Source organism: Neolamprologus multifasciatus, chromosome 6, assembly GCF_963576455.1.
Source record: "Neolamprologus multifasciatus chromosome 6, fNeoMul1.2, whole genome shotgun sequence".
NCBI lineage: Eukaryota > Metazoa > Chordata > Actinopteri > Cichliformes > Cichlidae > Neolamprologus > Neolamprologus multifasciatus.
In genome coordinates, this window is record NC_140444.1 from 20136699 (window position 1) to 20159444 (window position 22746).

General features: G+C 42.4%; 1 protein-coding gene across 14 annotated transcripts in view; it reads left to right on the top strand.

Moving 5' to 3' along the window:
- Nucleotides 1–528: 528 nt before the first annotated feature.
- Nucleotides 529–22746, top strand: part of rbm47 (RNA binding motif protein 47) — a 36293-nt gene continuing 14075 nt past the window's right edge. For 5 of the 14 annotated variants that reach the window (XM_085161559.1, XM_085161562.1, XM_085161560.1 and 2 more), the window contains exon 1: nt 1947–2663. The gene's annotated coding sequence lies outside the window, so the exon portion shown is untranslated. The other 9 variants (XM_085161550.1, XM_085161552.1, XM_085161549.1 and 6 more) reach the window with 9 other exon arrangements.

A 22746-nucleotide genomic window follows, 5' to 3' on the forward strand; every position in this document is an offset into this window, starting at 1 on the left:
TTATAAGTTAGTGAGACACCAGAAAATCATTAAAAATCCACCCCAGCAATTAATGTGAATCACTGGGACTGGGTGTAGTTAAGACTAGGCTTACGTTTGGCTGGTGCAACCCTGCTCCAGGGTGTAGGTGGGTTTTATCTGCTTTTACTCTAGAATCGGGCAATGGTGGCTAAAACTTGTTTAATCTGTGCTTTTTCACCGCTTCCTCTTATGTTAGTAAAGTAGGAAACAATCAGCCATGAAACCTGTATCGTGATGTATTTAGATTACTTGGGGTGAACTGTACAGCCTGCTGCAGTTACAGAAGCCTGACTTATTGCCGTGTATATGCTTTTGTATTTGCAGTTTTTTTAAGGATTGTGTGAAATCTGTTAAGTAAGCATTAAAGTCAAAAAGTATTGAGCAACTTATTCAACGGCCCGGCCGCCTCCCTGTTAGAGTTCAGCCGCTGTGTTGAAACGTTATTTCTCTGTGTGAGCACATCTGACTCAATCTCAGTTTCCTATACACACACACACACACACATGCTCGCAAGTTCCCTACTGTTTGTGTGTGTGTGTGTGTGAGTGTGTGTGTGGAGGGGGGTTGCTTTATCTGAATGTATGCATGTGTGTTTCTGTGTGTGTGTGTGTGTGTTGTTACACTAAACAGAAATCCAGCGTCCTCACTTCTCTCTTCTTTTCTCAGTCTGCTGGTTGGCTGACCGCGGACACTCCTGTTCAGCACAGCGCTCTCTCCTTGTCTCCATGACAACTGGCTGTCACAAAGACGTCGCGCTCGCCACGCACCTGAGATCAGGAAGAAGGAAGCGCTTGGTCCCGCCTACGCCAAACTCTCCAAGGAATTCAGGTAGGGTAACCAACACGCACACACACACACACACACACACACACACACACACACACACACACACACACACACACACAGATACAGGAATACACTTTACGCAGTCTTGAATGAGAAGTGAATACTGTGACTCAGGGTTGCTGAACCTCAATGACATGATCAAACAAGTATGACATTTTCTGAAAAGATCAGAAAAGAGGATAAAGCGCATGAGACGAGGAAGGACTGTGTGAAGGAGGAGAAAGAAAAAACTGTTTTTACATTTAGTTCAGCTTTACGGCAGGACCCTCCTTAACAGGAGTGAGAAACAGTTTATATTGGACATTTAAAGGTTCGGATTTCCCTTTCAGCTGTCAGTCATGCTTTTTGTCATGCTCATGCTGACAATTCAAACACAAGAAACCTGAGAGAGTGCCCGAGTGGGTTGTTATTACACAAAGGTGTCATTACAGAGGGATCTGCAGCGCGCACGTCAGAGAGGTGAACACTACAGTGTAAAGACAGCATGTCATCGTGACCTCAGGGGTGTATGTGTGTATTTGTGAATGAGCAAAGGTCGCGTGTTTGATCATCACTAATAAGCAAGTGGTGGATGAGAGCGATCATGTGGTAGGTGTGCAGGAAACTCCTTTAGAGAAATGCTGCTGAATCTCCTCTCTCAGGTCTGGCTGATCGCACTAACTCACTCACACACACACACACACACACACACACACACACACACACACACACACACACACACACACACACACACACACACACACACACTTGGATTGGACAGGGCCACAGGAGGATAGCGTTTCCTATCCGGAATGATAGGAAGGAGGAGGCAGGGAGGAGGTGTGCTGGGGGTATGGGCAGTCAGATTCTGGTTTGGTGAGTTTTAGGAGCTGGCAGTGTGTACACCATACACATAGCGAAAGAGAGAAACAGAAAGGGAAAGACGAGCTGAGAGAGAGGTAGAAGAAAGAAAGGGGACTAAAAGCAGGAGCGTGGAGCGTTTAGGTGACAGACGGCGAAGCTTCGGGAGTGGCAGCACCTTCGCTGAACATCATGCAGGCTTGACTTGAGCGCCGTGACAGTTATGCTGTGCTGTAAGGAAGACAGATTTGTGTGTGTGTGTGTGGTTGTGTGTATGTTGGGATGAAGAGGGTCCTCTCTGATGTGTGTCCTGGGATGATTAGTGTGTGCTCCAAACTTTTTCCCCTTTTCCTCTCTCCCTCCTCATCTCTCCCCCCTTCTCGCTTCTGAGGAATGTGGGGCTTATGTCAGTGAGAGTCAGGTACAGACACACTAATTACCAGTGCCCTCCCTCCCTCTTTCCCTCTCTCTCTCTCTCTCTCTCTCTCTCTCTCTCTCTCTCTCTCTCTCTCTCTCTAATGCTTTCCTTCAACTCTGTCACCTCCTGCTCTCTCCTCCACTTCGAGACCTTGTGCACTGGCCTCCTTCTCCCGTCTCCCGCTGTTACGTCTACGAGCGCTGTCGTGACTGGAGCAGAGGAGAGGACAAACAGAGAGGATCTGAGTCAGAATCCAAAAAAACACCAAAAGGAGAAGAGAAACTTTGATTCGTCCTCTCCTCTGTGTGTGTGTGTGTGCAGTGTGTTTGACAGAAGTGTCTGAGATCTCTTCTCATTGTGCTTTGGGGGACCTGTCATTGAAGACAGGAAGTGCCCTGACAGCGAACACGGAGCCAGAGAGAACCTGACTGTCTGTACAAAGGAAGATAGAAGGCGGGAGGGGAAGATGAGAAAGTGACAAGCCGGATCGTTGCCTTTTGACGCCGACGCCGTGACTACACGTCCCATCATCCTACAGGTTGGCTGGGAACTCATCGTGTGTGCACCCCCCCCCCCCTTTTTTTTTTCTTTTTCAGAAATTCTCTCTCATTTCAGTCTGAACAGTTATGTTGTAAATGTAGCTGAGAGCCATGGTGTGTTTTCTCACCTGGAGGTTTAACAGCACACACTCACACACAGACACACTCACACACACACACACACATGCACACACACTCACACAGTGGGTAATCTGGAAGGACATTTCTTCAGCTGGTCCAGTGTTCACATTGACCCAACTGACTGCTGTAACCTTCACTGCAAGGTTATGGAGCGAGTACTGAATGTTTATTTGTGTGTGTGTGTGTGTGTGTGTGTGTGTGTGTGTGTGTGTTCTATGGGTGTCTTGTCTTGTCATCTTCTGTGTGTGTGTGTGTGGGTTTCAGAAACTGGTCGAGCAGGGCGCCAGTTAGCCTTGGGTGTCCTGTTGTTGTACAAACGAGATTTAGCTGCTCGAGTGTATACGTGTGCATATGAAAGCAAAGAGTAGTGTGTGCGTGTGTGTACCCGTGTGTCTGTGTGTTTTTGTGTGTGTGACAGTTTACATCCAGTTGATCTATTCAAGAACAACTGTCTCCCTGACACAGAGGGTATCCGCTCAAATTTGCCAAGCTGTCATTTGTCCAGCTGTAGTTTCTGGAAATATTCACGTGTTTCTCCACATAAGGAAATGCAGTAAGTGATGCCTCAAATCTTATTTATGCTTAAGCTAATTCAAGCAAGCATTCAAAGTACAATAATATACTATGTGTGACTTTTAAATGTCAGTTGAAAGGAAATCAGAATGTAAAAGTGACAGTAAGTCACAAGTCAGTTTACAGTAATTTAAGTTGTACTTGCATTGAAGTTAACTTTAGTTTCTGTTTCCTGGTAACCAGTTTGGCACGCAGTATGGGGCCAGTTAACCAAGTTATTCCTTCATCATTTTTTTGGGGTGGAAAATTTAAGTTAGATTATTAAAGTGCTTTTAGACTAGAAGTCACATTTTTAACCATACATCCATACTGTACTTTATTCTATACACTTATCTACTTATACACTTGTCTACATCTACTTCACGTCCATGTGGGGTAGATAAGCTGGGGTTCGAACCTGGAACGGTGCTAACCACTGCACCATAGTCCCACACGAAGCTTACAGCCAAAGTACTAAACAGGCTAGACTCTGCTCACGCTCTGAGATCCAATGAGAGCATCTGGTTTTTGTTATTTTCAGTAGACATCCAGTCTCGGTAAACATTTGCACAGACCTCGCGCTTGCTATCTGAGCAAATTTAACCAAACTGACAAAACTAAAGACAACTACCATGTACGTTTGTTTTATTTGTCAGAAGTTTATTTTATCTCGGTTAAGTGAATTGTTCTTTTTGTTACTAGTTTACTCTTTAGCTTAGTTTCAGTTAACTTCAGTGACCTCAGTTCAGGTTTGGGTTCAGGTTAGAGCCAGTTTAAGGTTAGCATGAGGGTATGTCTTCAGGAAATAAGCACAAGTCAGTTTACTGCCTTCTGAAGTGATGGAAACAAGACTAAATGTTTGTGTACAGAAGGCCAGCTTCCGTGTGAATACTGTAAATACCTGGACCCGTAAGGTGTTTCAAAGGTGTGTGTGTGTTGAAGTGCTGGTCAGACCTGATGAAGTGGTGACACGTGGCTTCTTTAGACATTCTGATGTAAAAACCGAAGCCAAAAATAGAAACCAGTTGAATGGTTAGCATATGGAAGGGGTTATTCAATCGGGGCTTTGCGTTTGTCTGTGTCGCCGTCTCGGACAGTAGCTGTGGCTTCGTTACTGATTGTGTAACCAAGTTCAATAGGTGAACCATTTTTCCGAGTGGCACTTATCTCTCAACTCGCTGTATCACATTCCACAAGTGGAAAGCACAGAAGCAGACGTCATCTAAGACATACATTTATATCTCGATGTTTGTCCTAGTTTGAATTTATTTTTGCTGTGTTTTGGCCCTCTCTAGTTTCAGGAAGAAAAGACAGATTTCTTAAACCAGAAGGCAACAGGAAGAGATCTTTTATTTAACATATCAGTTTTTTTAAGCAAGAAGCCGATTGGACTTTATTATTCAGCAAACCTCAAGCATAAGGAAGAGAAACAGCATAAACTGCACACTCACGCAGACACAAGCGTGCACCATGATCATGTCACATGTCTGTCACATGATCATCTTATGCTCATGATGGGGAAGCACAGATTCAGTGTGGTGTGTACGCGACAAAGCCATAAGCCTAATCCACCAACACATAGGCAGAGATCTAGAGCTGCAGAGTAACGAGTGCAGCGGAGAGAGAGAGGCAGAAGGAAACCTGTTAGCGCTATTGTGTTGTTTATGAAACACCTGTAACAAGATCTGATCAGCCTTGCTCTCCTCTCTCTCCCTTTCTTTCTTTCTGTTTGTCGCAAATACACACATACCGGGAAAGCACAATGGCCACATTCTTCCCCTTTATCAAACCCCCCCACCTCCCTCTTCAGCTCCCCTCTGATCGGGCCAAACACCGAACAGCAGTGAGCTGAAGGGAAGTTGAACCGAGTTTAAAAAAATAGGGTAACAAGTACAGGTGGAAAAAAAGGGAGAGGAACACATGATTTATAATGGGCTTGTCTCTTCCTCTTGTAACAAAGATGGAAAATAAGGGTTAAGAATGAGAAATGTGACGGAAAAGAAATGTTAGAAGATTGTCAGAGAGGATGACAAATAAATTTGGAGGAACAATATTCATCAGGAGTTTTAAAGGGCCAGTTCCTCAATTCATGAAATCAGATTTTCTGAAAGTCTATCAAACAGAACAAAAGTGATGGTGTTTTTAAAAACCATTGAAAAAAAATTTGTTGAAAGAATTAGTTTTATGATACACGCCTCAAGCGCTTTGGTTAGGGTTTGTTTCACTCTAGAGCAGCGATGTGAAATATAAAGCCCGGGGGCTAGAATCGGCCTGGCGAGGACTCCAATCTGGCCCACTGATGGTTTTGGAAAAATGTGAAGGAGGGCTTAAATCATGGGCTTGCAACTGTATTTTCACAAGTTTTACAGTATTTGCTACCAAAAAAAGCCCTCCCCCATGACCATTCACACTATGCCCAAGTAATTATGTAAAAGGTGGTTTCTGTTTTCATTATCTACAATAGAAATTCCTGTTTTGAGTTGTTTTGCAATGATTCCACAGTAAGAAACATGAAAGAAAAAGAAAGATTTTTTGTGAATTGAAATAAACATCCTGTTTCAGAATTACAGGATGGTCTGGGCGATGAGCTACCAGATCTTTTTCTGTTTTTTACAATTTAAGCTGAATGAATCAGGCTGACAGATGTCTTTGATTTACTACAGGCACATTTCTTTATTGTGTAGAAAAAGTGAGATGAGCTGTTGAAACTGCAACTTGAAACTTTTTCTTATCTGAGGGATTTAATGTTAAACTTCTTTACACTGACAGAAAGAGAGAGCTTCACTCGTTTGGCCCACTTAAACTTTATGTGGCCCTTTATGTAAAATGACTTTAACATCCCTGCTTCAGCAAACGGCTTGTTGAGATTTAATGAAATATAATTATTATTTTTGTTAACTACAAAGTTGTTTATTTGGTAAAATTTCTAAAATTTATGTGAAATCGATAAGATATGGCAGCATGCTAGTGCAAGGGTTAGGGCTCGCATCACAGCAATAAAATCCTGGATTTGAATCCACCGGGAGTCTTTCTGTGTGGAGTCTGCATGTTCTCCCTGCACCTTGCACCTGCATGGCTTCCTCCCACAGTTCAAACACATTCCTGTTGGGTTAATCACCGATTCTGAATTTGCGGTAGGGTGTAAGAGTGAGCGTGTATTTTTCCATAAAGCATTGAATCTCATAAATGTAGTCTGAAGCTCAATCTTGAACTAATTAGCTGATTAAAAAAAAAAATTACTTTGAAACACGACCCAGGTAAATGGTTGGATCCCTCCTCTAATCACTTCCCGTAACCGTAGCTGTGATTTGATATCACTGGGACTAAACCTCTGACCAGGTCAAGAAAACCCCAGCTCCCTTATTGTCCTCCCTCTTCTGCTCTTAACTTTTATTTTTTTTAACCTCTGGGCAGAGGTGTCCTCCACAGCGTACTCTTCTTACGGCTCTGTTTCAGTTAAGTGTACGTAGGATATCGGAAAAGCCCTATGGAGTGTCATTAGTTCTGTTTTCCCCCATCAAACTCCTTCAGCTATTGTTGCTCCTGTTACTCTTTCCTTAGCAAAAGGTTTAAACCTGCTCCCCCCTCAGAAGATGAGAACAGTTCCCGACCAATTCTGTCTGCAGCAATGACATCAGCCCCTCATCCTCCACTGAGGGAGAGCGGTAACAACTCTGACTTGCCATCTCTCTGCTATGAGCATTTATTATCTGCAAAATGTTCTGCTACAGGCTCTTCTCAGTCTGAGATGCACAACACAGGACATTATTTTCATAACTAACGGCATCTGTACTGAGAGGACGATGGGTGCTAGCTGTAATCAGCAGCAAAATCTATAATCCAGCCATCCTGGATTCTGATTGGATAGACATCTCCTTCACACTTTACAGTTACACTTGGATGAACACCAGGGTTGCACTTAGTAACATCACAAGCACAGGACCTCGCAGAGCTTGTCCTTATCCAGAGATTAGGACATCACCATACTGTCAGACAACAAACACGACACAGACACGTCGTTGTTGTTTATCTATATTTTATCTTCAGTAACATGACGGCTGTTCTCGCACAGCCAGGATAAAAAGTAACGTCAGCAGACGTCCAGTTGCTTAACAAACTGTTCAGATGTTACAAACGTGGATAAGCCGACAAATGTACTCTTCAGTTATAGATTACGCATCAAGGCATTGGGTGAAATGCTATGGTCAAAGGGTCTGTTTGTACAACTGAAACTCCACAGATAATCACTGGGTGATTTAAAGTGAATTTTTGCTATGAGAGATAAACCATTATGTAAATCGGATATTTCATCCAAGCACTTCCTGTAACTTTAGCTTTATCCAAGGATGGCTACGCCCATGACCAGGTCAAGAAAACCCCAGGTCTCTGTATTGTTCTCACTCTTCTTCTTTTACCTTGTTTCCTCTGATGGCTCTCTGACCTCCAGGCAGAGATCATCACCACAGTTCAGTCAGCTCAAAGGCAACTGTTTCTTGAAAGAGTGGTGCGAGATGCACAAATAAAAATTCTGTGTGTGCTCTTTTTTGCTAAGTACCCAGAGAAAGCTAAAAAATGTATTCTGCATGGACAGATATAACGCAAAGTCTGCCAGCCAACTTTACAAGCAACAAAGCAAGTCACTGCTAAACTACTTACCTCCTGTGCTGCAAAGACAGCACAAACAACCAGTTTGTGGTGATTATTTTACTTAAGAAATTCAGCACCAACATGTCTGTCCAGAACAGTTAACAGACTAATCCTGTTTGCGGAAGTAGATTTTGAGGAAAATGCTGTGCTGTGTGTGAAAAAACCACATTATCAGGAGTTGAAACCGCTGAAGTCTAGTAGCAGAATTATACATATGTGTTAAATCTGCTCTGTAGATACGTAGCAGAATATGCAAGTTGTGTTTTCATTAAATTAAAAAAAATTCTTTCTCCAAAATACAGTTAGATAGGTCACCTGTTCACTGGTTGCTGACAGTTTATTTACTCTCAACTCAACTAAAGCATTGGTACACTTTTTATAATTGAAAGATATCTGCATTGATTTTATTGCCACTTTAATTAACCATACATTTTTTTTTTGCCTAAATCAACATGCAAGTAGGACTTCAAATATAAATCGTGGTGTCAGACTGTCCAAACTCTTAATTCCACTATCTACCCCAGCCACCACCACTTAGATTCTTACACTGTGTACTCTTGTGTTCACCTCCTAGATATAGTTAATAATATGTAGTGCTTCCACTGAACAGCACTGAAGATTAGCGTTCAAAGGGATCATTTATATTTCATTCTTTGACCACATGAATGCTGTCAACCACGATAAGGAGACAGTTATTTCAAAACTCGGATTATCTGTCTGTGTAGACTGATTTCACAACATTTAAATGTGAAAAAGTCTTTTTTCCCCTCTTTGTAATTAGACTGTGCCTTTGAGATGAGATATTGTGCAACTGCCCTCCTTGTGCGAACGTGGCGGAACTGTCGAGTGTGTAAACAGGTGACTTCCACTCACTGCGAAGGCTGGATCAACACTCCTCTTCCCCCCTTTTCCCCTCTCTCCCTCTGCCTTTGTGCTGTTCAACCTTTGACCCACGAGTAACCCCTCCACCCCCCCAGTGCGGTGACACCGCTGAACCCTCCATCCTCTCCTCCTATCCTGCTCGCCTCCCTCCCTTCCCTCTTCTGTCCCCCAAACCTGCTCGTACACTAATGCTGTTATCCTGCTTCATTTCACTGCTTGTTTCCTAAATCCTCCTCTTGCGCCCTTTCGGGTTAAACGAGTGAGGTCAGAGACATGTTATAAGACAGGTTCACAAACGTATGTATGATGCTTTGTCTTCTGTATTTGTCCATATTAGCAGTGGCATAACCGGTTTCTAATGTAAGGGACGTAGGACAAACCCTACGTTTGTCCTAACAGACAGTTAAACTTCATGTGCTTTTGTAGAGGAGCTGCAGAGATTACAAACCAAAAGTAAAGTGCATAAGCTCGTGCTGGAATCATTATGAAACAGACTTGGGGAAAAAAATGCCAAGGTATCCTTTTAGCTTGTTCACAGACACACACACACACACCAAGTTTCTTGTTCCATGTACTCAAACAGACTCTTCTCTGCATACCTGTTGCTACACACAATGGGCTAGTTGTCTGGACAGCAGGCCAAGAGGCAAGGTGTGTGTGTGTGCAGAGGGTGGTTTGATACTGGCAGGGAGGGCGAGTAAATGTGGATGTTGTTGAGGGGTGTGTTTTGTGTGTAAGTGAGTCTGTTGCAGGGAAAGAAGCTACACACGGCTCTGAGCTGGATCTCCTGATAAGGCCAAATGCAGACACAAAGGGCTGAATTTCCATCACTTAAGAGGACAGTAAAGTCATTTACATATATGTTAAGAACAGCTAACTTAACCACTACTTTCCGAACAGCAAACTGGGATTCTTCAAATCTAAACCACGACCACAAACATGTGCACACGCAGACTCACACTGTGCCAGAATGGAATGTTCCGTAGGTTGAATCTGAACTGATGCACAAAACTGACATAAAGTATCCACACTGAAGCACTCTCTCACACACACACACACACACACACACACACACACACACACACACACACACACACACACACTCTTTATATGCAGACAGTCGGGCTCTTTCTCTCTCTGATCTTCCCTCTCTCTTATGTTCCCACACCCCCCCTTCTTCCCTCCCCTTTGTTGTGTTAGGGGTTTCAGTACGGGAGCAGGTGAACAGGTGGAATTCACACTGCTTTAGTTTCTCAGGGTGATGTCTTTGTATTTTTCACGTCATTAAGCCTCTGTTTCGGGGCGGTGTGCATGACACTGTTTAGCAGAACAGCTATTGTGCGTTAGCTGTTGAGAACAGCGATGAATTCCATCCGCTTTTCATTCTGTTCATTCTGTTCTTATCTGCCTACCTTCCCTTCTCACTTTACCGAGTGTGTGTGTGTGTGTGTGTGTGTGTGTGTGTTTTCATTTCTTTAGGTGTGCTAGCTAGAGATTGTTCAGTCTTTCCAGGAAATAAGGGATGATGCCAAAAAACAAAAGATACATTACTTGTATGCTAAAGCATGACATACAGTACATTTATGGATGTGGACTGATTATAGGTGATGCTCCATTCATAGTGACATGTGATGCTTACTACTGCTGGTATTTGATAAGACAACCAATCAGAGGCTCTGACTGTTAACCACGCATTTGTACTACAGTGAACATATCAAAATTACTGCCCTGTTAATGCAAATATTCACAAAGTTAACTGGTGACTGCTGACGATTACCGGGGCAAACATTTTGACGCTGAACTGCTGTTTGAGCAGCCATTAAAAACGCTGCGTCATGTTTGGAAAACGGTTCCAGAATAAAAGGTGTGCTGACATCCTTGACATTGAATGTCTGTGTGCTCAATGTCCTTCATGAACACTGGCCGGTTGTCCTTACTGGACTTCTTTTTCTTTTTTTCTTTTTAGGAAAGTGCATCTAGTTTTGCACGATTTGCTTTATCAGTTAGAATTATTTGCAGTAAGTGCTGTGTGTCCTTTATTGTGGTTTAATTTAAAAGTCTTGAGCCTCCTCTCATTTCTTTACACTACAAAATGGGTACAGTATGTAAGGCAAAAAGAAGACATTCAGTATGACAATTCTTCTTCTTCTTCAGTCTACAACACAGACTGAAATCTCTTAGGGAAGCTTTCTTGTCATTTCTTTAGGAGCAGTTCTCCAGGACATTCAAAGCTCTCTTTGTTCTTGCTGTCAGGATGATCCCGCACAGTAGATGTGTAGGGCCAGACACATCACTCGGGTCCCTTGTCAGGATTGGATTTTTTTTCCTTCTTCATAAGGACATGACTTTTAGATACTGTTCATCTGTTGTGGATAGCTTTTAGGCCTGCCACTTCTTCTTTCGTCTTCCCTTTGTCTTTGTTTCCTCAAATTTTTAAGGACACGCTCTGCAGCATGCTGAGATATGCCAAGTTTCCAGCTAACAGCTTTGAGAATGATCTTGGTAGTGCAAATATACTATTTTGTGTCTGTCAGGCTGTGATATATGTGGCATAGTTCATAGATTCAACAAAAGAAATGGGAACAAATGATGTGGTTTTGTAACAATGTTGGTAAAGCTAAGTAGTCTGTAGACGCAACACTGGTTCATCCCGTGAGTCAGGTGCCTTATTTATTTATGAATGAGTAATGTGTCAGGGCTGAGTGGCTCAACAAACGGAAAAAACATTCCTCTGAAGATGGTCAGGTACTGGGGACAGGGACAGGACTGAAAATGAGTGGGGAAAGGAGCCAATGTCCAAAGAAAATCCCTGAAAGATCTTAAGGCCTTGCTCAAGACTGCTTTGAAATGTTCCAAGAAAGTCTGGCTCCTTAGAGGCAAAATATAAAGAAATGTGGGGTGGCTTAAAACTTTTGCACAGTACTGCATGAATTTTAGCTGAAGTGGTGATTTAACAAGTGCAGCTTTAATCCTGTACAACTGGCCCATCTCCTCTGGTCTGTTCTCTTATTTCATGCCCTTGCTGCTCATGATCCGTCACATGATTGTTAGTTTTGTTTCTCGTGTTGGTGGAGGACACTCATCCACGTTGACGTTATAGCGGTTGCTGGTTGTTGGCCAGATAATAGGTGGCTACAGTGCGGTTAACAGTCATAAGGATGACTGTTTCTTTATTTCTGTGGTGTCCGCATGTTTTTGAGCTCCTTCAGGTCTTTTACTCATAGTTCTTTATCCTTCTTTCATGGTCTCCTTGACCTTGGCAGTGATTGTAGCAGCTAAGCACACAAACACACACACACTGCTGCTGCTCTTTCACTGGTTAGCGATAAGCCACATGACCAACGTGTCAGCTGACAAATTCTAGGCAAAAGGGAAAACTTCTTTCATCACAATGGAAGAAAAAAAAAAGATCAGGACTTTAACGTCCTGTGTGCACGCGGTTGTGCGGTAGGAGGGCAAAAAGGCTTTCTTTTTGTGCTGAGTCATTTTTGTTCACGATAAGTGGGACATGCAGATTGGCTGACAGCAGTTACAGGATGCGAGGTGACCCTTTGAATGAGGAAGTGTTAGACTGAGTAGAACCAGACTTTTCCTGTTTGGCTTCAGTGCAGTCTTATTATCTGAGCATTTTTAAGCCGAACAGCATTTTTTCCCCCCTCTTTACGCTGGACAGGTTTAATCTTTCTCTCTCCATGCACACTACAAGCTTTGTGCAATCACATATATGCAAGTGTTTGACACCCTGTGCTGTTTGCTCCCTCTGTTGGGGTGATGATGACGAGAATGCTGAAGTGAAACCGTTCCCATCCAGTTATGATTCGCTACATTTCACAAGGACACTTGTGTCCTACAAAAGGCATGGGTGACAAAATACTTAGTAATACAAAATACTTAATGGTGTGATACTGACCCTAAAATAGAGCATGTTGCAAAACTGTATGTGATAAAGGAGGAGGACTGGAGATGCTGTTTTTGTTTTTTGCATTTTTGTGTATATTTTTGTTTCTTTTTTAGTTTTAGATTTAGCGTAGGAAATGTCATGTGGTCACACTGGACAAAAAAAAAGGGCGTATAAGTTTGTTTTATTGGTACTTTTTACTACTAAACATTTTATATTTTACAGTTATTAGGTCAGAGCTGACTGGTACACGCTGGCAGATAAACATGGATAACATCACACTGAAACCCCAGAGTCTCTCTTTATTTGTATTTTTTTATTTTTAAAGCGGGTTGAGTTGCTGACTCTGACAGTGGGGTGATCTGCTGCCTGGTGGAAATCTTTTCATGAGAATCGGACACCTTGCGGTGCTGAGACACATGTCAGGGCATTTCTGTAATGTTTATGCATTAACTGTAGTAAAGACACTGAAGTTTACATTCAACACAAAACCTAAACGCCACCCCAACGCGATCTCGTTGCAAACCCGCTGATGATGTTTGACTTTATACGTGAATTTCAAACGCTCTAAAATGCAGCGCTGATCATATTTCTCAAATTGAATGCAGCAGATAATTTTAAATGATTTTGCAGAAGTTTTTATGATCGATTCATTTAACGGAATAATTGTTCTTAAAGGTTAGCAAAGGCAAATGGAAATGTGCACAGGCTGTATCATATCAGCATATGTTTGAGCATCTGGAGTGTTTGCACTGGTCTCAAGTTAATGCCAGTATCTAAACCTTAACATTTAAATATCTGGTGGTATGACTTAGTTTCATGTGCAAGTTATTGAAAGCTGGAGGTGCGGACAGAAGCAGCAAGAGCAGCGCGGGTGTCAATGATAATGGATATAGCACTGATTCAGTCAGATTCAGTCAGGGTTGCAAAGTGGTGTGTATATGTGCACTGACTGTATGAGATTTTCAGTTTGGATGTTTGCACAGGTATCACCTGAGCCATCAGCTCATGAGGGCTGGCATTGTCCTGCCTGAACGAACGTCATGCTCAATTAACACTGACTTTATTTAAAAAAACGTTACAGGACGCACAGACCGGTTAACCTTGAGCTGAGAAAAGTCAGATGTACATTAAAAACGCTGCCAATAAAACTGTTTAAATTCTTGTTTTCTGTGTGTAACCACATTTACACAGTAAACTTCCAGCTCAGTGATATCAGCTGATGTTGGTCTTTTGGGGTGTTAATGTATGTCAGAGAGTTTTTGGTATCTGCTGCTCTCCCTTTGATTTAGAAACAAGACGTCAGGCTTTTCTACAGACTCTTCATTCAGCTGTGACTCTTCGCTTGTATTGCATTTCATTCACGCTGTTTTGCACCTTTATTTGAGAGACCCTGTTCTTGCTGTTGGTTTAAACCATATTAGCTTCCCACTTTAGCTTTTGGAGGAAGTGATTCTTACTTAGGGACAATTGGCGCCAGCCATGATTTTTCAAATATATCTATTAACAACTATAGCTCCTCTTGTAGAGAGAGTTGAAAAAATATACAACCCTAGTTAATGATCTCTAAACCTGCTTTTGTTTTTTTGTTTTGTTCTTATTTTAATTTTTAAAAGATTATTTGTGTATTTGAGTTATTTGAGGTGATATTTATACTATTATCATAGTATAAATATCACCTGGGTCATGAATCGTTGATGTGAGATCATGAAGGCACCTTAGAGATGCTTACTTAAAGTTTGAGAGGCAGTGCGCGAGCCATAAAGTCATCTTGGTGTTTGAGTCACGCGCTCTCCTACTTCTCCTATAAATTTATGACTCTGTATGGCCATCACACCAACCTTTTTACACCCCACTGGAGAGAGAATAGATTTCTCCATTTTAAACTTTGAACTGGGTATCTGCATATAATGAGAGTGTGTACTGCCAAAAGAACCAGTGATTGCCTGTCCTTCATTAACAGAGCCACTGGTTAATGTGTCACTTGTACAATGGCAATAACACACACACACACACACACACATGCACAAACCTCCCCCTGTAGTAACAGTATCCCATCTGATAAGATTATAGGGCACTGTTCTCTTTACGGGTTAAAGTTATGTAAATTGTCAGTTCTTATTCTCTCTCACCTTCCCCGTGTTTTTGGTAAATATGACTGGAATGTGACTGCTTTGCTTTGATTTCCATTTACTTTGTCTTTAATATGTTACCACCAAAGTGACTTTCAGTTCATATTTAATTCAACATGAACAAAAGAGTCAGGTGAAACTTAATCATGATACTCGCTGGGAGTGGCCAGAAAAATGTCATTGTGCACACACTGTGGCAAAACCAGAAATATCTAACAGACTTTTTGTAATACTGACTTGATTGAACCTGAGCTATAAATCAAGGATATATCACTTTGACAAAGGGTTTGTGTCTTTCAATACAACTGAAAATGCCTCCAGTCTTAAAGTAATCTCTTCTGATTTACAGTATCGCATTAGGTTAATAATCTGTACAGACCTTTGACTGAAATACGCCTGAAGATATAGAAAAAGGGAGCACTGTTAAACCCCTTAGCGAAAAGTCTGCATGCCACTCACAGCTTGATTGACTGAATCAGCTGTCAGGTGCACAGAAACTGTATCTTTGTCCAACAAATTACAGACATAACTATACTAGCTGGTGAAAAATATGGCAAACTTGTTTTTACCGGCGCAAAAAAACACACAAAAAACATTTTTTGGTGAATTTTCCACAAACCGCCTTGAGACTGGACTGAAGCTGCGTGACTGCTGCTAACTGCTCCCAATAGTGAGGACTGAATAAAATAAACAAAGTTAGCTTGTTTGTCCAAGCTAACATGCTGAGCTTAGCTTAAATGATTTAGCTTAACTTCTGGTAGCTTAACTTGGCTTAACTTGAAAGTTAGCTTGTTGAGATATTTAATTACACAACATTTAATTAGCAATGATAATTAAAAATAAAATAAAATAAACCTGTCAATCACTAAAGTATATGTTAGCGTGTGAAAGAAATTGAGGCTAGGGCCCCTAGCCTCATGTTTTTATTTTTAATGAGAGGCGTTCCCTCCTTACTTTTTAGTTGTTTCTAGCTCTGCCAGTCTGTTACATTTATTAAAAACTGGTGTTTAAACATCATCTGATTTTGATATATTTGACATATTTATTTTCTGTGGTTTTGGAACGAGCTGATGTGATCAGCGAGATCTTTCGTTGGTTTTTTGTTACCTAACAAGAAGAAAGAAGAGCTTTTATTGTGTGAGTGCTAGAGTGTGTTTATCTGTTTCACAAAGGTCTGTAGGTAGAATAAACATTCGCTGATTGCTTTGTTTTGGGACTGTGAAAGTTTGTTGTCCTCTTAGACAAAAAGGCTGGCATTTGGAAAATTTTCCTGAAAATTCCAGTAATTACTTCCTCGATCATCATTCTACTCCATGTCAGGTTTTTTTGGTTTTATTCATTTAATGTAATCAGGAGTGTATTGTTCTGAATCCCACGCAAGCTCATGACTTTTCTCTGATGTCAGTCACCACTGTTTGTCACACCCTTTGCCCTTTCATCCCTCGCATTCCCTTTCCTCTGACTCCTTATCTGCTTAGCAAGAGAGAGAGAGAGAGCGAGAGATTGAAGGAGGAAGAAAAGGTGGGTGAGGGAGGGGGTTACCTGCCCTAAGTGGCCCCACCTCTCTCCTCTGGCCATTGAGAATGAGTAAACACTAAACCACCTTTGCTTACCTCGGCACTCAAACACACAGACTCAGGCACTCAAGGAGACTGGCTAAACTCCTGCAGCCTGTCAACACCAAAGGAGTGTGAATGGACGCAGGGAGAGAGTTTTAGATAGGTGTGAAAAGATACCCCGTCAACACAGACTGCATCTCCTCGGCCTGATCGACAACATCTGAGTCTGGAAAACAGGTAACATCTTAAAACTGACCCCGAAGGTTGTTTCTGTCTGTTTTAAAAATTGAATTTGCTTGAGACTCCTTAAAGCCTGCTCGTTACAGACGGGTATCTTCATGAAAGACAACCTCAATAATTTCTAGAAGCCTTTGCCTCAAAGACGTTCCTAACCGGGCAGCTTCTGAGCCAAGTTTTGCTTGAACATTTTACCAGAGGTGCCTGTTTCACCACTTTATCACAGTCAAACTGATTGGTTTAAGTGCCTTTGCTGTCTTTATTCCAATCAGAGGTTGGAATGGAGATCAAGGTATCCCTACAGAGGAACCAGTGGAACCAGTGGAGTGGCATGGCACACCACTGTGTGTGTGTGTGTGTGTGTGTTCAGGGTGGGGGATAAAAATGCTACAGTGGCTACACAGAGAAGCTGGTATTATTACCCATAGACTTCCGGGTTCTTCATCATATAATGCGTGGACTTTTACCCCAGTGAGGTGAGGTGTTTGCTTTGTGTGTGTGTGTGTGTGTGTGTGTGTGTGTGTGTGTGTGTGTGTGTGTGTGTGTGCATAAGAGAGAGAGAGACATGCTGCTTCATTCATTCACTGAGGGTATACTCGGTGCTAAAAGTACTACCAGAAATGACAATAACAGAAGTTTGGTTGATGAGTGGGTTCACTTTGTGATGGAAAAGCTAAAAAAACAGCTGTTTGTAATGACATCGCTGTTGTTTCCGTCTTCTGTAAGCTGTTGTGGGAGTTTGACTCTCTCGGTGTGTTTGGGTGGGCCCAAGTGTACGTGAAGATTAGCTCATTTTTAAGTGTGTGAAGTATGTGTGAATGGGAAAAACACTGGAAAAAAAACAAATCCCAAAATAAAGTCATGTTGCTCGGTGTCAAGCATGACCAAATACCTGTGCTAAACCTCAAACACACACTGACACACACTCTGAAGGAGCCCGTGTCACGAGTGTGACACCGCCAGCATCAGTAGTAATTGCTTGAAACAATGTCTGCTATGGCCTTGAGCAGGCTAGCTGATTAGCCGGAGGAATGTGTTTGTCTGAGGAGGCAAAGCTCCGTTCTGCGAGTGCTAAAGCAGCTCTTCTGATTAGTAATGACTTTGTTGCTGTATGAAGGATCTGTATATTGTGATACTTTATAACAAGACTTAGCTTTTCTTTGAGGATCCTTGTTATGTTGGGTTAGATTCTCATGCTGGACTCAAATCGTGCTGTTTTGGAGTGGACATTTGAGACAAATGTGAGGGTCCTGGAGGTGGAGGGGGGCTCTCGGAGTAAATGAGCTGGAATCTTTCCTCTGTAGTGGAGTTACTCCGAGCTGGAGGTGGTCACTTACGCACTCCGTCTGACCTGAAATTCTTCAGGCCAGTTTCACTTTGAAGGGCTTTCTAGCACTGAGGGAGGCCTGAACATTTGCCCCCCCCCCCCCCCCCCCCTCTCTTTTTTCGTTAACCTCCCTCGCTCCTCTCCATCTGGTCTTTTCCTCAGATCCCCACTCAGACTCTCTTCCCTTTTCTTCTAATCTTCCCCTTTTTCCTGCATCTCCTTGCCTCCTCTCTTTCATTCCTTCCTCCCCCTCCCTGCTGCTCGTCTTTGAGCTTGGGTGAACCAGAGGAATGAGGGTGACAGGTACATGGATGGGAGGAAGGAAAAGTGAGGAGAAGGAGGCATAAGGGAGCGGACGCAGGGACAGAAGCAAAACCTCTCAGGAGTTTAGCTAATGTAATATAAACATTTTAATGCAGATTTCTTTGTCTCAGCCTCACAACTGTTTTTTTTTTTCGTTTCTCTGTCGTCCTGTTGGCGTCAGCATGTTGACAGCTGAGCTGCGTCAACATGAGAACATCATGTGTCAGCCGCAGTGCTTACTTCTCTTTTGTCAAGTTGATTGTTTCCCTGTGCTGTGCTGTGGCTCAGATAATGCACCGTACAGCGGCAAGAGACACCACGATGCCTCCTTTGTATTTGGTGCCATTCTAATCAAAAGACACCATCCCGCTCGGCCTTTTCAAAGTTAAAAACAATATGTGTGCTGAAATCTGTGAGAGAGTTGAGTTGTGAGAGCCACCTGAAACTTGGAAGCAGTTTGACGTGATGAAAATCACACCAGGAAACCTTTTTTTTTTTTTAAATGTATTTCTACAGCAGTTTCTGTTGCTGACTGGAAGAATGTTCTTCCAGGAAAACAGTGTTGCCTGAACAGTGTGGTGCACTCCTACAGGTCGTATCACTCCGCAGAAATGAACAGCGGGACCTCTGGTCTTGTGACACGCTACTCATTTACTTATATAGACGCCGCATGTAATAATCAGTCAGCCTTTCTAGCTGAGATACTGATTACCAGGGCTGTTTTATGGCTGATTTTTATTCCAGCTTATTCATTGTTTTGCCTATGTAACAGATTCCTGTGTGTGTGTGTGTGTGTGTGTGTCTTTTAATCCTGGCCTTATTAGGGAGCCAGCTTATCATAAATATCCTACAAAGTCTAAGACAGCTCTATCAGTTCTTTCTCTCCACTGATTACTGTGATTGATTTAGTTCTAAGTAATTGCTTTACTTAAACACAACGTCACTTTCAGCCATGCAGTGTTACGTTTAAAAAGCAGTTTAGTCTGACATCAAAAACCAATCAGTGAATGCGTCCTCTCAGCAGATGAACATGAAAGTCCAGCAACGATCGTTCTTCGCTCATAAGAATTTATTTTCACTTAATTTTCTCTTAGTCAAAGTCGCAATATCCAAATTTCAAAAGATTTGTTTTCCCAAATCAGCTGCAGCAAAACAAATGTGATGGATGATTCTGCCATTTGGCTTTTCGCGGGAATCGTTGACGATCATAAAATATGCAGGATCGCAGCTTTATTTCATAATTCCTTGTAAATCATTGTTTTCTGCGGTCCAAAACATGTCGTCTCACACGAATGACTGCGTGGTGTGAACGGTGCCTGAATAATGATTTAGTGAGCGTGTCCAATCATTGAGGAGACGGTCAGCGTTTTTCGGCCGTCTCTCAGTTCTTCCCGTGGAGTTAAACGATAAACTGTTGACTTGACCTCCTAAACGATTAACTGTGCAGTCACCAGAACACCTGAAATCTCTGAGGCGTGCCTGAGCTCTGATTGGCTCCCACTAATGAGTCACAGTTAATGATTTAATTTAGACCGACCCCCCTCGGCTTAGAAGAAACCCCGGTTTTACTTTACACTCAGCCCCCCGCACCTTCTTCTTCTTCTTTTCTTTTATGTACACACGCACCTTTACATTCATACTTTAACCTGGGTATCTTTACAGACACTGTTTTGGTGTCATTTGTACTGAGCGAGCTCTTTCTGATGTGATTGTAAAGTAAATTCATAGACAGAAAAGCCCATTTGTATCTCACTATCATTTAACCTTTAGTCTTTGTCCGTCCATTATTCTTTGGCCTTTATACTTCACACCCTGTCTTCTTGCCTGTTTACTCAGTCGTTAAAGAGTGAGGTCGGTTTCACTAGCAACTAAAACTTAGTGTGCTTTTCACCAGACTGTAACTCTCGTGTCTCCCCAAACACTCTCTTTTCTTGCTCCTTTCAGAAGACACAGGGGACGTTTTTTTCTTTGTTTTGAACAAAATCTGAAAGCGTGTGACTTTTTTTCTCCGTCCTCTCTCTCATATCTTGATCTGCTCTTTTGACTGCCCAGGTAGGTGTGTGCTGTTTGCTTAGGTTAAGCTGTGCTAGGAACACGTTCACCGTTGTTATGTACAAAAAAACCACACGTGAATGCATGAATGCACACGCACACTTATATACAGTCACAGTTTTGTGCTGATATGACAGAAATCACTCCAGGGTAGCTTCCAGTCAGAATTTTCAGATGTCCCTTCACTGCAACACAAACATGAGGAAGTATTCAAACCCCAGTTTGAACGTTTCCTGAACATTTTTCCCTTTTCTGCAAATCTAAGCAGAAAACCCTCAAAACCCATTAAAACTCAATTTCCCATCATACTCCTCTCTGCATTACCTGCTTTCGCTTGTCAGGGAACAAAGACTTGTTGATTTTTTTTTTTTCTACAGCTGCGTTGGATCAGTGAAAACATATAGCTGTATTCCTAAATACAGTAAAAGTACTATAAAGGTAAAAGTAGTGCAAAAGTACTCTGTTAGGTCTGCTTGGATATATGTAAGAATGTTTTTCTTTCTGTTGAACTAAACCACTATCTTTCACTAAAGGAAGCGCTAGAAAATAGGTTGCATATTCCCGGACAGCTGGGTGAATGGATGCTGGAAAGCTCGATCGTGCAGAGGGAGCTCCACCTAAAAGCTCCTTGTGATTGCTTTGGTGATCACTAGCAGATTTTTCAAACAAGCCGGCGCCTTCCAAGTAACCACCAGCCAAGTACTCAGTGAGTGGTAGTGAAACCATCAGCACCTTTCAGTTTTGCCACAGTCAGCGACTGTTTGCAGAGAAGTTGGCATTTTTCATGCCATCTGCTAGTAACCAGAGCAATCACAAAGAGGCTTTGGAGCAGGACTGTGCACCTCTTTGTGACCACTTTCACCTGACGATTGGCAGCAACCACTTGCCAACCGGTTTGGCAATATATTTTTCCCTAGTGACCAATGGTTGCCAGGGGGTTGCAAACAGGTCTCTAGGTCTGGGTGACCGAGGCCTTGCTTGTAATGTCACTTAGTGGCATGCTTCTCTTGGTGAACACTGACAGTTTATTTGTTTGTCTTTAAGTAAGCAGATAAATTAAAATTACTGGTTCAATCATGTCATTTGTACATGGAAAGTCTGAAAAGGAGATTATAGCATTAATTATATTTTTCACAGTGTCAGTATATAGGTGTGTGAAATATAAATACTGCTCTATGTATGAGTAAATTTTGTTAACATGCTTGTGTGTGTATGAAATAACAGTAAATGTAAAGATGAGATTCATCCACATGTACACACAGACACACACAAACTCAAGTACCTGTTTTAGCTCCACCCTCATCAGCTCTCATGCTTGCAGCTTTGGGTCAGTGTGTGTGTGTGTGTGTGTGTTAGTGTGTGTGTGCGTGTGTTAGTGTAGAGGAGGCTGGACTCTGTGCTCAGTGCCCTGCTGTACCTGTCTCTCATGGAGGTGGACTAACACTCCCAGAGCAGGCGGCCAAGCAGCGGAGCGCTGTGAAGCAACAGGGGTAGATATCCTCCTCTCTGACCACTCTCTGCTTCTTCTTCCTCTTCTCTTTTCCACCACCATCCCTCTGCTACGATCTTTCTCAAGATTTCTACTCTGTTTTACTCTCACTTCCCCGTATCTCTAGCTCCCTTTGATTGGATAGGCGCTCGCTGTCCTTGAATGACAACTTTTTGTGACTTGCGTAGATTATTGTTGTTGCAGTTATCTCTACGGACCTGTCTGTCTTTGAAGGATGATTTAAATAGTATTTGAGTTATTTAGGACCACATCTGTTGTTATCTGGCTGGTGTTTGTGTTGCATGTATAAAGCAGCAGGACTCAGGCTTATTTAAACGTTGGTGCTTCCACGATCCTGTTCTGCTGCCTTGCGACGCTGTTGTTACGGGGCTGCTGGGGGGGACTGTGAATCAATTTCCTCCACGTGTCTACATGAGTGTGTGTGGCTAAAGATGGCAGCCTTCTTGGCCTATTTCATCAGTGCTCTGGATCGCTGTACAGACCTCTGTACATGCATATTCCTCTGATAAGAGAAATCCTAAAGTCATAAATAATACAATATCCTTTCTTTTTATAGCTGACTACAGATTCATAATGTTATAGGCTCACTTGCTCTTTTGAGAAAAAAGATGGAATTTGCAAGTCAATCTGTGTTTATGATGAGCTGAAGAACTCTAAAAGCCTCTCTGTCCGCTCATAAAACAACTCAGTCCCCAGTAACACGCTGTTAATATGCAGAGAATCAGGTGCTTCTATCAATCATAAACGTAACGTAGCAAGCAATCTCACGGGAATAGCTCGGCTCTGTTAACTAAACAAATTCTCGCTCTTGAACTTCCTTCGCTTGTTCGCTTGCCAGTCGT